General features: G+C 34.1%; 1 protein-coding gene across 1 annotated transcript in view; it reads left to right on the top strand.

Moving 5' to 3' along the window:
- LOC129744051 (Krueppel homolog 1) overlaps positions 1 to 14,215 on the top strand; it is a 111,485-nt gene that overhangs the window by 27,119 nt on the left and 70,151 nt on the right. Inside the window, exon 2 of the mRNA XM_055736381.1 lies at positions 9,897 to 9,932. The gene's annotated coding sequence lies outside the window, so the exon portion shown is untranslated. The remainder of the gene's footprint in view (positions 1 to 9,896; positions 9,933 to 14,215) is intronic.

Raw genomic sequence — 14,215 nt, 5'->3', positions numbered from 1 at the left:
ACGAAAAAAATGGCGTATGTTTGCACACTTTTCGTTTGCGAAGCAATGAGCGGAAAAATGTTGCTTACGTCAGTCGAAGATTACTGAACTGATGTCTAAATTGTTTTTGAATAAATATTTTTTGTTGACCTTTGACTATATCCTAAATAGTTGAAGCGTTTTCTGATGGAAATTTGAATTTTCTAGCGATTATCATAAATCACCACAAACTTGTTATTCTGTTATGCGAGCTGATCCAATGAAGCATGCCAAATATGGTATCCAAAATGGCGTTTAAATTACTTTAATGATTTCTCATCGGTAAAATCGTTTGAAACCTACAAAACTGCATGTGGGAAGTGTATTAAAAATGTATTAAATGAAATCGATGAGTAAAAATCGTGTAGCTCAATTTCCGCGACAGCTTTCGCTTAATTTAAGCGGCTCATTTTTTTTTTTTAATATTTATATTAGGGGATTGTCACCGATGATCACAACAGATGTCTGGTTCATCAGCTATATCAAGAATTTGGCATCATCAGTTAGAAGATTTATTGCTTGATTAGGCAGACTCATGGAATATTCCTAAAAAAATTTTAGTCAGTCAGTGGTGAGGTCACCTGTCTGTTGATGGGCAAAGTCATCATTTCGACTATCACTTGATAACATAGATGGCTCGTGGCTTCTCAATGAGGCTTCTGGTCATGAATACGTTGAGAATGGTTCGCTTACAAAGAACTGTTGAACTAAAAAATGGATAAAATCAAAGAACAGTTTTGTCAGAAATTTTGGCAAAAATTATCTACTTTTGTCAGTTCTTTGAATACGAAAAATAGAACTCCATGTTTGAACATAACGAATTTCAATTTGGCTAGTTCAAACACTGTTTTTTCTCTTGGTGTCAACCGATTGTTAGTATTTTTCATTTTTCAATAATTTTTTCTTCTTAATTCCACTCTACTCTATCCGTTTGGTCATTTCTTAAACAATATTCTTTAAGCGGCAGACTCAAACGGTATTGAAATTTATGAGTAGTGAAAGCTTTCATAGACAGTGGTAGACAGTGAGGTTTATTCTCATTAGAAATTGAATATCACAAAATCAATGAGACCATTTGAAAGATCTTTTAAAATTATACTTGTTTTACCATAAAATAGCTCAATTCTATCCTCATTAACTGATTAAATTGAAAAATACAAATTTTGGGGTGAAAATTTCTATACGAGCATTCCTATTTATTTATGAAAACATCGAGAATAATGATTGAAAAACCGAAAATTAATAATAATAATAACTGGTTGGGGTACTTGTTATCAAAAAAGTATCAAATATTTGGTTTGGCATTGAGTCAATTTAGACTTCAATTGAGGTTTATGTGACTTTTTGTTCTCGTCGATTAAACAATCGTAAATCTTCAAGTTCCTTCGAATCTTTCACATGTTTGCAGCTCTGATTGACTCCAAACATCATAACTATTCTATAAAAAGGATTAGGAAGAATACAAAACTGCTAGTCAGTGTACTGAACCCATTTACAGAGGATGTAATGGATGTTAACTTTATATTTTTGCTTAGTAATGCCAGAATTAATGCCCCAAGAAAAAAAATTGGAAGGGATCTTCATGAGAAAGAATAATTTCCCGGTGCGTAAGGTCATAATCTAGCTTTGGATCTTATTAAAAAATCTTAGGAATATCTTTGCCAGACGTGTTTTATGTGATTATTTGAAGTTTGGATCAGTCAATGGGCTGCAAACATGTGAAAAATACTTTTTTATTCCTTTTTTTATAGGAATTTAACCCATAAAGATTATTCTACCTCGTTGTGAAAAATACGAGGGAGCTTAAAGATTTACAATTTGCAGCCGGCTTGAACAAATAGTCTCAAAAACCTTGGATAATTCAATTGATTCAATACCAAATCTAATATTGGATAGTATTCTGATAACAGGTACCCCAACCAGTCATTATTATTACTAAGAATTTATGGTTTTTCAATCACCCGCAAAAGCTGAAAGCGAATATCTTCCTGGATAAACTTGAAAATGAATTTCTGCCGTTTTACATTTTTTTTCTTCGTTTACAGAGAATTCTATCCATTGTTACGTCCATTTTCGATTTACCCCAAGATAAGCCAAAATATGATTTGTTGAAATGTGTCACCATTTCATGCAGTTTTCGTCAATTGTCTTTTTTTTTGTCAAATTCATATTAGAAGTATTCTTCACCGTATACCAAATTTGCAGAAATGGCACTTCTCTATTTGCTGTGTTTCCAAACATTTTTTCTCATGGTATGCAAATTTCAATTTGTTTTAATTTTTTTTAACAAATTCAAAATTACATTCTATTTTTCGATATCTGTTACCTGAATTGCATTCAATTATCTACCCTGAATTATATGATCTTTTAATAATATTTATCAAAACATGATTGATGTAGTTCTGGTCAAATAAAGGTAGAACATAAACAATATTCATCGAGTTCTGATTCACAGCATCTTCAAATAAAAGGGGTATAGAATTTTTTTTTGCAAAATGGCATTGAAAACTCTCATTTTACGTAGAAAATAAAAGTAACTCCTGTTTCATACTTGAAATCGCTGTTTCAATTCGAAGAATGCGCTTTTATAGTATTTACATCATTTATAGACTTTAATTTAGGCTTAAGCAATATGCGAAATCATTTTTTAACGATTATTCAATAGTTTGATTTTTATTGTGATCTTAATTTCAAAACATGAAACGAAACATTTTTAAAATTAGAGTGTAGAAAATGTTTATGAGTACATATTATTAAAAATGTCATTTTGTTTTTTTTTTCTTAGTTCTAAATTCTAATATCTGGTTTTTAAACATTCTTTATTTGTTTTAGATCTTGGTTTAAATTTTCTTTGAGACTAAAGTTTTCATTTTCCAAGCTTCTTGTGTTCGAAGATGTTATTGAATAAAATGCCTGTTACTGACATCTAATACTGAGTGTTGGATCTAGTTATTTATATTCTAAATTCCGTTCAGTTTTTAAGTATCTAAGCATGGAAGGGAGAAGAGGAGTTTTTCTAACGTTTTCTAATTATCCAATTGAAATCACAAAATTGATGGCATTCCATACTCAAACTAACTGGATACATTCGGATTAATTCATAAAAAACCAATTAAATCAATTTAAGTTTGCCTATACTTATTAGATTCAAATAATACCTTCTCGCGATGTTGCCATAAATATAATGAGAAGATTTTTTAATGGAATGTATCATCGTTACCAAAACAATGAAGAGTATGTTAAGTATTTTGCAGTCATACCGTTGGATAATATTCTTCTTGAGTAAAAATTAGATTAAAGTTTTTGTTTAATTTTGCAATTAAATTGGACGAACCTCGCAAAATCAGGGATTTTTTCAACGACATTTGGGCACCCGGATCGGACCGGACCTTTCTCAAAATGTACATAAAATGTCCACACATTCCCGGGTAAAATTGGCAATCTGGTAAGCTTTGATGATCAGATGAAAAAATATATGAGTTACCTCGATTCTGAAGCAAAAATGCGATATGCTTCTTTCTAGCTAATATTATGCATACAGAAAAAATCCAAAATATGAGCGCTAATAATCATAGCAGCTTTGCCTACTAGCGACACGTCGCATACGTCGCGACGTTGAAAATAATAACGACGCACCGCAAGTTTCCTAGGAGACCTGGAGCATGCGATTGATGCCCTACGGAAAATATACAATAAATAACATAAACATTGTTCGAGTACTACATCGAAATCGCCTACTGGACTTAAAAAAGAAAAACAAACCTGCGAATGACAGAAATCTCGCTAGTAAAAAAGCGTCGCTAGTCCTACTGTCGCTATTCGGTTTGGTGCTATACACATAATAGCGTTTTTTCACCCCGTAAGGAAGATTAGCAAACACATCCAAGTGTACATTTTACAGGCGCCACGTGAAGAGTACAGTGGCAATGAAAATGAGCGCCGAATTTTCCTACATAGAGATGGATGAGCATTCGTAAGCTTTGATTGCTTTTGGCGCCTCCCTACTCTGGGTGATTTGAATGAAAAAAAAAAAATTGGAAATTGGGTGCCATGACTTTTATTTGATACAAATAAAAACTAAAAATACTTATCAAATTCCTCAAAAACATGTTCGAAATTATCTATCCGTTGTGTCCTGCTCAGCAGGAAAACGAACACAACAAAAAAAAAATTGCATGCAAATCGGATGTTCGTGTTCGCACATATATATGCTTCCATTTTTATATATAAGAAGATTTCAATGTTACATTTTTCCTGTAGCAGAAGATTCGTATTTATAAGAAATTTTTAAGCGGTAATCTCAATCCATCTAACATCTACTATCGACTAACATTTTATAAATCACAAAATTTACTAAGCAGAGGTCTCAATTCGCTTCATCAAGCACTATTCGCGGATGTCTCAATCATCTGGAACAAGCAGTAGTTTAGATGAATCACTTGTTTAATATCGGCAGAGGTCACATTTTAAAATAACAACTTCACTTGATTCAAATGGCAGTCTCAACTAGTACTAGCAGAAGTCTCAATACTTATTCAAAAGAGCCATCAGCAGAAGTGTCAATCAACTTTATTTGATTTATCCATCTTGTATGAGCAAAAGAGCCAGTAAATTGAACAAGCACATTAGACCGCTACAAGCTTTGTATGGAAATATTAAATTCTCGACCTCCCATAACTTTTCTTGGTTGTTTTTGCTGCCAGAAATAGCAATAAAATCTTTGGAAGCGATCCATCCAGGCCTGTATTAGCGGAACTAGTTTTAATTTTGTATGGAAATTTGTATGGGAAAACAAATATTTTCATTCAAAAATCGCCAGAGAAGTTCTGAAAGTTCCAAAAAATATAACTTAGGATGAAAAATATTCCTTGAATCTTGCAATACATTTCAATTGTACCTCAGAAAGGACATTCGATGTTATATAAAATTTTTGTTTTCAAAATTAATTTTTTAAATTTTAGCGTTTTTGACTGCTTATTTGAAAGCTGTGAAATCGTAGAATGAGAAAAAAAATCTTAAAAATTGCTTTGCATAGCTAGGGAACTTATTGATTTATATAAGCTTTGCATAAATATTTCCTGAAATTATTAAAAACTTTAGCTAGCAAAGTCTTCCATTTTTAAATACTTTTCTATGGATTCTGACTTTCTATTTTGAAATGGTTATAACCTTTTTCATGAAATGTTTAGCTGCTGATCATGTTAGCAAAAAATGAAACTTAAGAATAATCAAATCCGAAAATCAATAACCAACTTCATTTAAAGTTTATTTGAATTTTTTGCATGATTTTATGTGCAAAAGTTTTTTCTTCCATACAAATTTCCATACAAAATTGAAACGCGTTGCGGTAACTCAGGAATCAACCAAATCATCTCAAATTTTACACTGATGCTTGGTGGCATCAGGCAAAAGGCATCAAAAAAACATATGGGAACCAAAAGTAATTTTTTGCAGCGGTCTAAAGCACATTTATCAAATGGCAATGAACAGAAGTCTTGGTTTATCTAACATTAACTATCGACAGAAGCTTCATTTCCATGTTACATTTTTTCCTGTAGCAGAAGATCCATATTTCTTAGTCTAATATATAAAGATGAGTTGGACAATATATGTTTGTATGCACCTTATACAAATCCACACCGCCTCACCGATCAGACTGAAATTTGGTACAGTTATGTGTTTGGACCATGGTCAGGTTTTAGTAATAGTTTTGAGCCTCTCCCACCTAAGAAAAGGGACCCTCCCATACAACTTTCGTTTTTATTCACACGAATCAAAAGTCATGGCACCCATTTTGCCAACCGTTTTTCGTATCCTTTGGCGGGGTTGTTTTCACCATCACCATGGGCTGGGCATTAGAAACGCAAACGACCATCCAGATTTCACGTGTACTGGATAGCTAATCAAAGCCTGCTGATGATAGAAAAATTCATTGCGAAATTTTTGGCGGGCTGTTTTCTTTCTACTGTTCGTAGCACGGGTCACAAGCACGTGGTTCTTGGATGAAATAAAGAGCCTACATTTTGGATGTAAAAATACCACTCGAATGTTACGAATATATTGATGAAAACAGTGGTTTTCAAAGACTAACGACCGTTTTTTTTTTTATAAATTCCAGCTTCTAAAAACCAACCATTTTCATATTATTGGAAATCCTCATAGAGAAAGAAAAAGTTTTCGAATTCAGAGTTATAAGCTGAAGACTGCAAATTCATAGCTTTGATAGCCGTTAAGGAATATAAATGGGGGGTAAAAAATTGTGCATGCATTATCTGAAAAAAAAAAACAAATCCAACGCATGAAACTTTGTGTAATAAAATCTGAGGTTTTAGATTTATACCATTCAATTTCATTGGTAAAAATTCATTAAAAAAACCTAAATCGAATGATACCTAAGAGATGTTAAATTGACAACTCTTCAAGTCCTTTCAATAATGAATGGGATAATTGTGTCCAAGAATAGACAAATTGAAATAGATCTCAGATTTTTCAAACCATTATCAAATGAAATCTTATGTTTTGAATTTGTCTTGGTACATCTTCATACCTGAACATGATCACATTTTCAAAGGTAATGGGAAGTATTAGAGAAACATGAAGTGCGGACAAGCGGAAATTGCGAGTTCAAGTTCTTTACGGTGAGCCGTTGAATGTTTTTCGAGAAATTTATTATATTTACGGCTAATGTTCTTACTTTCTTTGATATCTCATGTTTATCTAATATTTCCCATCACCTTTGAAAGTTATAAAATGAACGATTTTGGTTCCTACATGTTTTGTGTTTGATAACTTCAAAAAACTTTTAGTGGACCTTTCAACATTCAGGAAAAATATCATAAAACAGTGTGAAATCAAACTGCGAAAAAAAGGACACATACAATTGGTGACATTCAAAGTGAGTCTTCAACAAGGTTCAGAAGTCTATTTAGAAATTTCTAAGTAAATCAAACGTAAATATACTATTGTACGGGGAGATCACCTATCTTGAAATGTAGTATAAACTCCAGTAGAGATTTTCATTAGATGGGAAAGGGGAAAGATACAAAATATCAGTTTTTATATTTGAAGATAAAAAATAAGGCTAAATCTATTAAATCTCCATAAAAAAGGGTGGGTTAACATGTTTTTCGTGATATGATGAATAAGCATACATAGGAAATTGTCACCTCATAACTATGAGTTTTTCAATATTATGAAAACGATAAACGCAGTTAATAGTCTCAATCAAAGCTTTAAAAAGATGTACAAAATTTACAAAGTTAACTTGACCAAACATGGGTCAAATTTTTTATTATTATGAATTCAAAGCTTCTATAATTTCTAGCAGTCGACGACTCATCTTGATATATATTTTAAATGAACCCAAGCAAGGCCGGGTAAAATCAGCTAGTTATTTATAAGCGGAAATCTCAGTACCTCTAACATTTATTATCGGAAGGAATTTCATCAAGAAATCACAATATTTATTCCTTAAGCAAAGATCTCAATTCGTTTGAACGAGCACTGTCCGCGGAAGTCTCAACCATCTGTAACAAGCAGGAATCTCGATGCATCTATCGTTTAGTATCGGCAAATGTCTCGTTTTTAAGTAAAAACTTTCCTTGATTACAGGCCTGCTACAGGAAAAGCTTTGACGTAACATTGCTCCATTAGCAGCAGTCTCAATCCATTCAATATCTACGATCGTTAGAAGTCTCATTTCGATGTTGCAATGTTTCTTTAAGGTCTCAAAGCGCTTTTATAAGCTCTACCAGCAGAAGGCTCTATCCCATGTATCACTTTTCCATGAAAGGCAGTCTGATGTGTTCACTGTTCGCGGAAGTCTAATTCTAGATCTACAATTCTCCTTAGGTAAAGAACTCAACCCGCATTAATAATTACTATCAGCGGAAGTCTCAATCCCCTTACAAAATTTCCCAATTGACAATCGGTAGAAGTTTCATTAAAAGAAAACCTTTTCCTAAACAGAGGATTCGTCACGCCTTTTTTTTAAACGAACACACACCTACAGGATCTCAGTGAACTTCATCTTTCTTTGATAAGATCTTAGTTTATTTACTATTATTATTATTTATTGTACATCAACATATTGATCCTAATGAAAAAAAAAAAAATTAAAAACACTACAAATTCAATGGTCTACCAGAACTTAAAGCTTTAAGGATTTTTCTTCGGAATGCATCCCTCGAAACGTTAAAATCAAAATGTTCGGAGTAGCGGTTGAATGTCTTGATTACACCAATAAGTGCTGTGTTAGCCCCATAATTATTCAACCGAAGAGGGACGTAGAGCTGTAAATCACGATTTCTCAAACCACGTGGTCGTATGTTGAGTTGAAGACCTTCCAACAGTGCGGGGCAATCAGTTCTGGATGAAGGCTTGCAGCGTGTCGATGTCGATTAGGCGACAGCGGCTCTCGTAGCTGGGAAGTCGAAACGGGTCTTGCCAGCTCAGGTGTCGAAGGGCGAATCTCATAAAGCGATGGAAGCCGCTTACGGGAAAAAGAAATTGCTGCGCATTTACGACGATTCAAAGGCAGACAATTGACATCGCATCAGGAGGCGAAGAGGTTGGACTGGTCCTGCAGGAACTTGGCATCGTCAGGGCCGGAGATAGGACAAAACAACTTCAGGTCGTCTGCGTAAGCAAATTTTGGTCCATCGAGGAGCAACAGCACGTCGTTGAAATAAATCAAGAACAGTATTGGTCCTAAATGGCTCCCTTGAGGCACTCCAGAGGTTGCAAAAAACTGGTTAGAGAAGGATTCTGCCATTCGGACAATAAGTTTCCGACCTACCAGGTAGTTGCAAAACCATCCCAGTAGAGACCCACAAAAACCAATACGATCGAGTTTGGCGATAGCTACGTCATGGTTCACTTTGTCGAAAGCGGCTGACAGGTCGGTGTAGATGGCGTCTTTTTGGAATCCTGAAGCAAAACTGTCTTGCACCTTAGACGTAAACGCCAGCAGGTTTGTCGTCGTAGAGCGCTTAGGCATAAAACCATGTTAATCATAAGAAAAATATGGTTTGCAGTACGAGAAGATAGGGTCTAAAACAACTAGCTCAAATATTTTGGCAATTGCGCATAAGGCAGAAACACCGCGATAGCTTTACTTAACTCTAAGGCGCACATCTTTCAAGGAATGAAGGCTAGCATCTTACAAATGCTAACACCACCAACCCACAGAAAGAGTGCTATGTATGCAGTGACCGAGATTCGATCTCATGACTTGGCTTAGAAGACTTGAAAGCTATCCTCTAGGCCACGGTTAAGCGCCTTTAAAAGCAGAAGTCTTGATATTAACATTTATTATCGGTAGTAGTTTCATTATGAATTTTCCAATATCCGAATTGTTTTAAATTACAGTGGATGAGGGCATTGGATATTTAGAAAATCGATTCTGTCTTTCTAGTTTAGTTATAATTATCTATGCTTTTGAAATTTCTTTCGTTGATTACTAAATAATATTCCAAACCTTATAAAAGGCTAAACAAAAGTTTTTGGGACCTACACAGCAAAAATTATTTCCTGTAAAATTACGCAAATGTCTTGTAACAAAAAGGAGCAGGACATTTACCGTAATTTTACAGGTCGAAAAACGAATTACGTGACATTTAATTTTCAGTGTACAACTTTTTTACAGGACATTTACTGTAATAGTAAATGCATCTTCGTTAACTTTCAAGGAAAACAATTTAAAATTACAGGTTTTGTTAATTACAGGTTAATTTATTTTAAAGGTTGCAGTTTCAGTGACAAGTAATAGTCAAATAAATTTTCTGTGTAGCCATGCATTTGAAACCGTTGAGCTTAATACGAAAAATTTGAAGATTGTTATTCTTCTGACCATCATCTTTTTTGTTTTTCTCTTTCAGATATTTACATTCAGATGAAATCATTGGAGTAATAAGGTAAGAATATATTTAAAAAAAAAAAGATATTTTAGGGACTAAATTTAATTATTTTTGTTTCTAATTAACGCTTATCCGCTCTTGAGTATCGAAATAACACTATTGGAAGTTTGGAGGCTTGTAACTTTATTCGGGTGCATACAAATAAAAAAAATCTTCGGAGACCCTCAATAAATTCTTGGAATTTTCAATTTTGTATCTTTTTTTTTTTTTTTTGGACGCACCCTGAAAACCCTTAAAAACTCCCTAATCAAACCTTCAGTGTCAATTTGACACTCCTTGCTTAAAACCGCTATTACTCCCTTGTTTCTCATCCGATTTTTACAAAATTTATAGTTTTGGACATATCGTAATGTAACTTAAATATGACTCAGACAATATTCTGCTACAAAACAAACAGAAACTTCAGTTTCTTGTTATTCAAAGGAACTATTTGATATTCGAGTACATTAACCATGTTTAAATGGTAAGTTCATATCCTTATATTCTTTTGATTCAATAAAAGATTAGATTTGTAATTTAAAAAAATTTAAAATTCAAACAATTTGAAAGCACAAGCCGATTCAAATTTCTGAGTTTATTTTTTTTTCAAGTCTCCAACAATTTAACTAAAAATTTTTCTTGTTTGTTGTTGATTTATTGTGACTTCAAACTTAAAGTTCATTCATCTCTCAAAATTTAAATTTAATTTTGTTTACATTTCAATATTTTAAAACTTGCAAATGCACAGACACATTTCTAAGGATGCAGGCATTAGTCGAAGACAAAGAAAAATGTCCCTGCCTCAGTTCTTTGACGTTGAGAAAACACGCTGGCTGCTTTAACATTGTATATCAACCACGGTCCAAGTAGGCAGGAAAAACCGACCTACTCTATTGGAGGCATAGATAGGCATTCGAAACTTTCGGTCGCCAAAAACATCCGGAACAAAGGGTTGAGTGCGGTTGCGATGGCAACGGGTTTCGATTGGGCTGGGATGGTGGAGTCGGGGATGATTCAACCAACGACGATCGCTGAAATCATCATCACATCCACCATCGTTTCGACTCGGGTTAGGTTGACGGGGACCGGGATTTCGGGCAGAACGGATCGGTTTCTTCCACGCTAGAAATTCGTACAGCAACCCCGCTCCCCGATAATATATTGCCAGGGGCCGGGAAACAGGGAAGAACAGCCGCCGAGCTGGGGTTGGGTGGGAGTCGAGGCAAAAGATGAATGCACACACAAGCCGGTCTGAGTCCCCTCATCCCGCGTTCGCCTGCTCAAAACCTTCGGCCGACTACCTACCCACCCATCATGACGCCCATGACCGAACGGGCTACGACGACCGAAAAACAACGAACAAAAATACCAACACCAGTCAGTCAGTCAGTCAGAAGGAATGGGAAATTTTGTTCGCACGTGGAGGTACGGCACAACATTTTGACGAAACGCGCGAGGCACCGACAACGACGACGAGTAGGGTTGCTTCTTCCCGTGGCAGACTTCGGCTTGTTGTTCTTCCATTTTCAGCTTCAGCAGATCCCTTCGTTGTCGTCATCCTCCTGCTGGGTGTATGCTAAACCGTTCCCCCTTGGTTTGTCACCGGTCCACGAACGATTGTAAACACAAGCTTCGTTCGGCTGCTTGGATCGGTATCGAGCAGCCGAAGTTGATTCGTTTGACTGTGTCGGTTAACGATCGGGTCCCGAAGTCGTGCGCGAAGCTTTCCATTCGGGTTTTATGTTCGTCAATCTCATAGAACCAGGCTCGCGTCTCGCGAGTTCAGCAATGCGATGAAAATGCACGCACTTTTCTTTCGTTTTTCTTTGATTAGCTTCCTGAAGGGAATGTTATTGTGAAGTTCTATAAAAGAAATCAACAGAAATTGTTGATTTGCTTCACACCAGATGAAAAATTTTCAGAAGTCAGGCTGCGGAATCTACAGAACAAAGATTTTTGAACCTGAACTTTCAATTCCTGAAAAGAACATTTGCAATTAAAATTAGATTTGAAGATATTCTGAGAAACAAACGGAATGTTGATCCAAAATGGATCTTTTTGATGTTTCATTCTATCAGAATGGATCTTTCGTTCCAGAACCCTTAGTTATGTTATTTTAATTTATGCAGCGTGTTTTGAATTTTCTATACTGACCCTATGAAATTAAATTGTGTGTGTCGGTTTTTGAAGGATTGTTAAAAAAAATTTAAGCAAAATAAGTGTTTATATTTTTATTTATCCACACATAGAGTCAAACTAAAATATAAATTACTATAACTTTTTCTGAATATCTTATATATAAAAATGGAGGCATTTTCTTTGTAACAACATCACGTATGAATGGTATATAGTCAAACTAAAATATAAATTACTATAACTTTTTCTGAATATCTTATATATAAAAATGGAGGCATTTTCTTTGTAACAACATCACGTATGAATGGTTGGTCGGAATGAAGTGAAATTTGGTATCCGAGGGTTTTTTTGTGTCAGAGAAGGTTTGTATAATAGTTTCAAGAATCTCACTTTTTATTAAAGGGGGGTCCCCATACAAAGTTATCTCTTCCCATCTTATATATAAAAATGGAGGCATTTTCTTTGTAACAACATCACGTTTGTATAATCGTTTCAAGAATCTCACTTTTTATGAAAGGGGAGTCCTCATACAAAATTATCCCTGTACAACTTCTTATATATAAAAATGGAGGCGTTTTCTTTGTAACAACATCACGTATGAATGGTCGGTCGGAATGAAGTGAAATTTGGTATCCGAGGGTTTTTGGGTCAGAGATGGTTAGTATAATAGTTTCAAGAATCTCACTTTTTATGGAAGGTGGTCCCAATACAAATTCAACTTAAACATTTATTACGATTTATACTTAAGAAGGTAAAACGAAGTTTACCGGGTCAGCTAGTTTGTTTATAAACTATGAGCTTTCATTTATTGGTTTTAAATTCATGTCTCGTGTTTCAGTAAGTATCTAACGTGAAGATCACATTTTATTGACTTTATCGCAGTTCAATACAATGCCCTCAGGATTAAAGAGGTGCAAGTGATAAGTCAAAAATTTGAATTAAGTATACCTAACGATGTTTTTTTTAATGTTTCAATCTACATTTGCTTCAAAACTTTGATAATTTATAAATTTTCTGAACACTGTTTCGATTCAAAGAAACTTCTCAAATACGAAAATATATCAAAAATTGAACAAATTTGAAGCGCATTTTCTCTGAATAATCCTAATAAATAACGATAATCATCTTTTTCAAATTACAAATTTCTAGTTCTTACTTACGAAATATGATTCTGAAACAGAGAACTTCACTAAAGTGAATATAAATACTTCTTACCACAAATTCTGATATCAGAACACAGCAAATGGAATCCAGTTTGTTTGTCAAAAACAGAAAAAACAAAAATTTTCATCTGACACAGTCAATCAAAAAAAATGTTAAGTCATAAATCATTCCTGTTCCGAATTTTTTGTGATAACTTTTGTCAATAAATCTTTTGACTTTCACCCCTTCAAAAATTCTAATCTTCGCCAGCAAAAAAAAAGCCTTATTATAAATTATCAGCAAATACTTTCTTTCGAAACATTGCTTGAAAAATAAAAGACACTCTGCCGCTGCCTCATTGGTCGGAATGGTTCAAAGAAAAATAAACGACTTGTTTTAAAGTCCATTATCAAAATTGCTAATGATAATTGGTCATGAGGTTCAAAAATTTGATATAACCCAGTGTTGACGTGCGGTTTATTTTCTTATTTAAATTTATACCTCTGCTGTCATTCTTTCCGCTGAAATGTTACCTACATGTTTTCATTTAAAAAAAAAGCGTTAATCGTATTTCTAACGTGCAAATTCTAGTAAAAAATGTCTTCCTGTACCGCTCCCAATTTGATAATGCTCAACATAAGCTGAGCCACGCGCCCTGACCTGTTTTACAGGTTTCATTTGCTTAGCTAAATCGACCGATTTGCTACAGGCTTAATTAATCGGAAATTTTAATTAAGACATTCGAAAAAAAAATGCAAACAATCTTTCCCTTGAACTATTTTAAATTTAAGAAATTTAAAAAAGATTCATAAAATTTTTGTAGTTCTCAAAAACTTTATTTTTTTCCTTATTTAAAACGAACAAATACCATTGATAATAGAATTTGAAATTGATCGAAAATTTTGAAACAAGAATATATAAATTAAAAACTTTCGACGATGACTAAGTGTCGACAATTTATCAACTGAAATTAAACTTGACTCAATGAGATAATGACCATTTTCACCTGTGCCATTGAAGTT

The sequence above is a fragment of the Uranotaenia lowii genome, chromosome 2 (assembly GCF_029784155.1).
Source record: "Uranotaenia lowii strain MFRU-FL chromosome 2, ASM2978415v1, whole genome shotgun sequence".
NCBI classification, from domain to species: Eukaryota; Metazoa; Arthropoda; class Insecta; order Diptera; family Culicidae; genus Uranotaenia; species Uranotaenia lowii.
The sequence above is the reverse complement of the archived record's forward strand: the minus strand, read 5'-3'. Positions and strand labels throughout refer to the sequence as shown.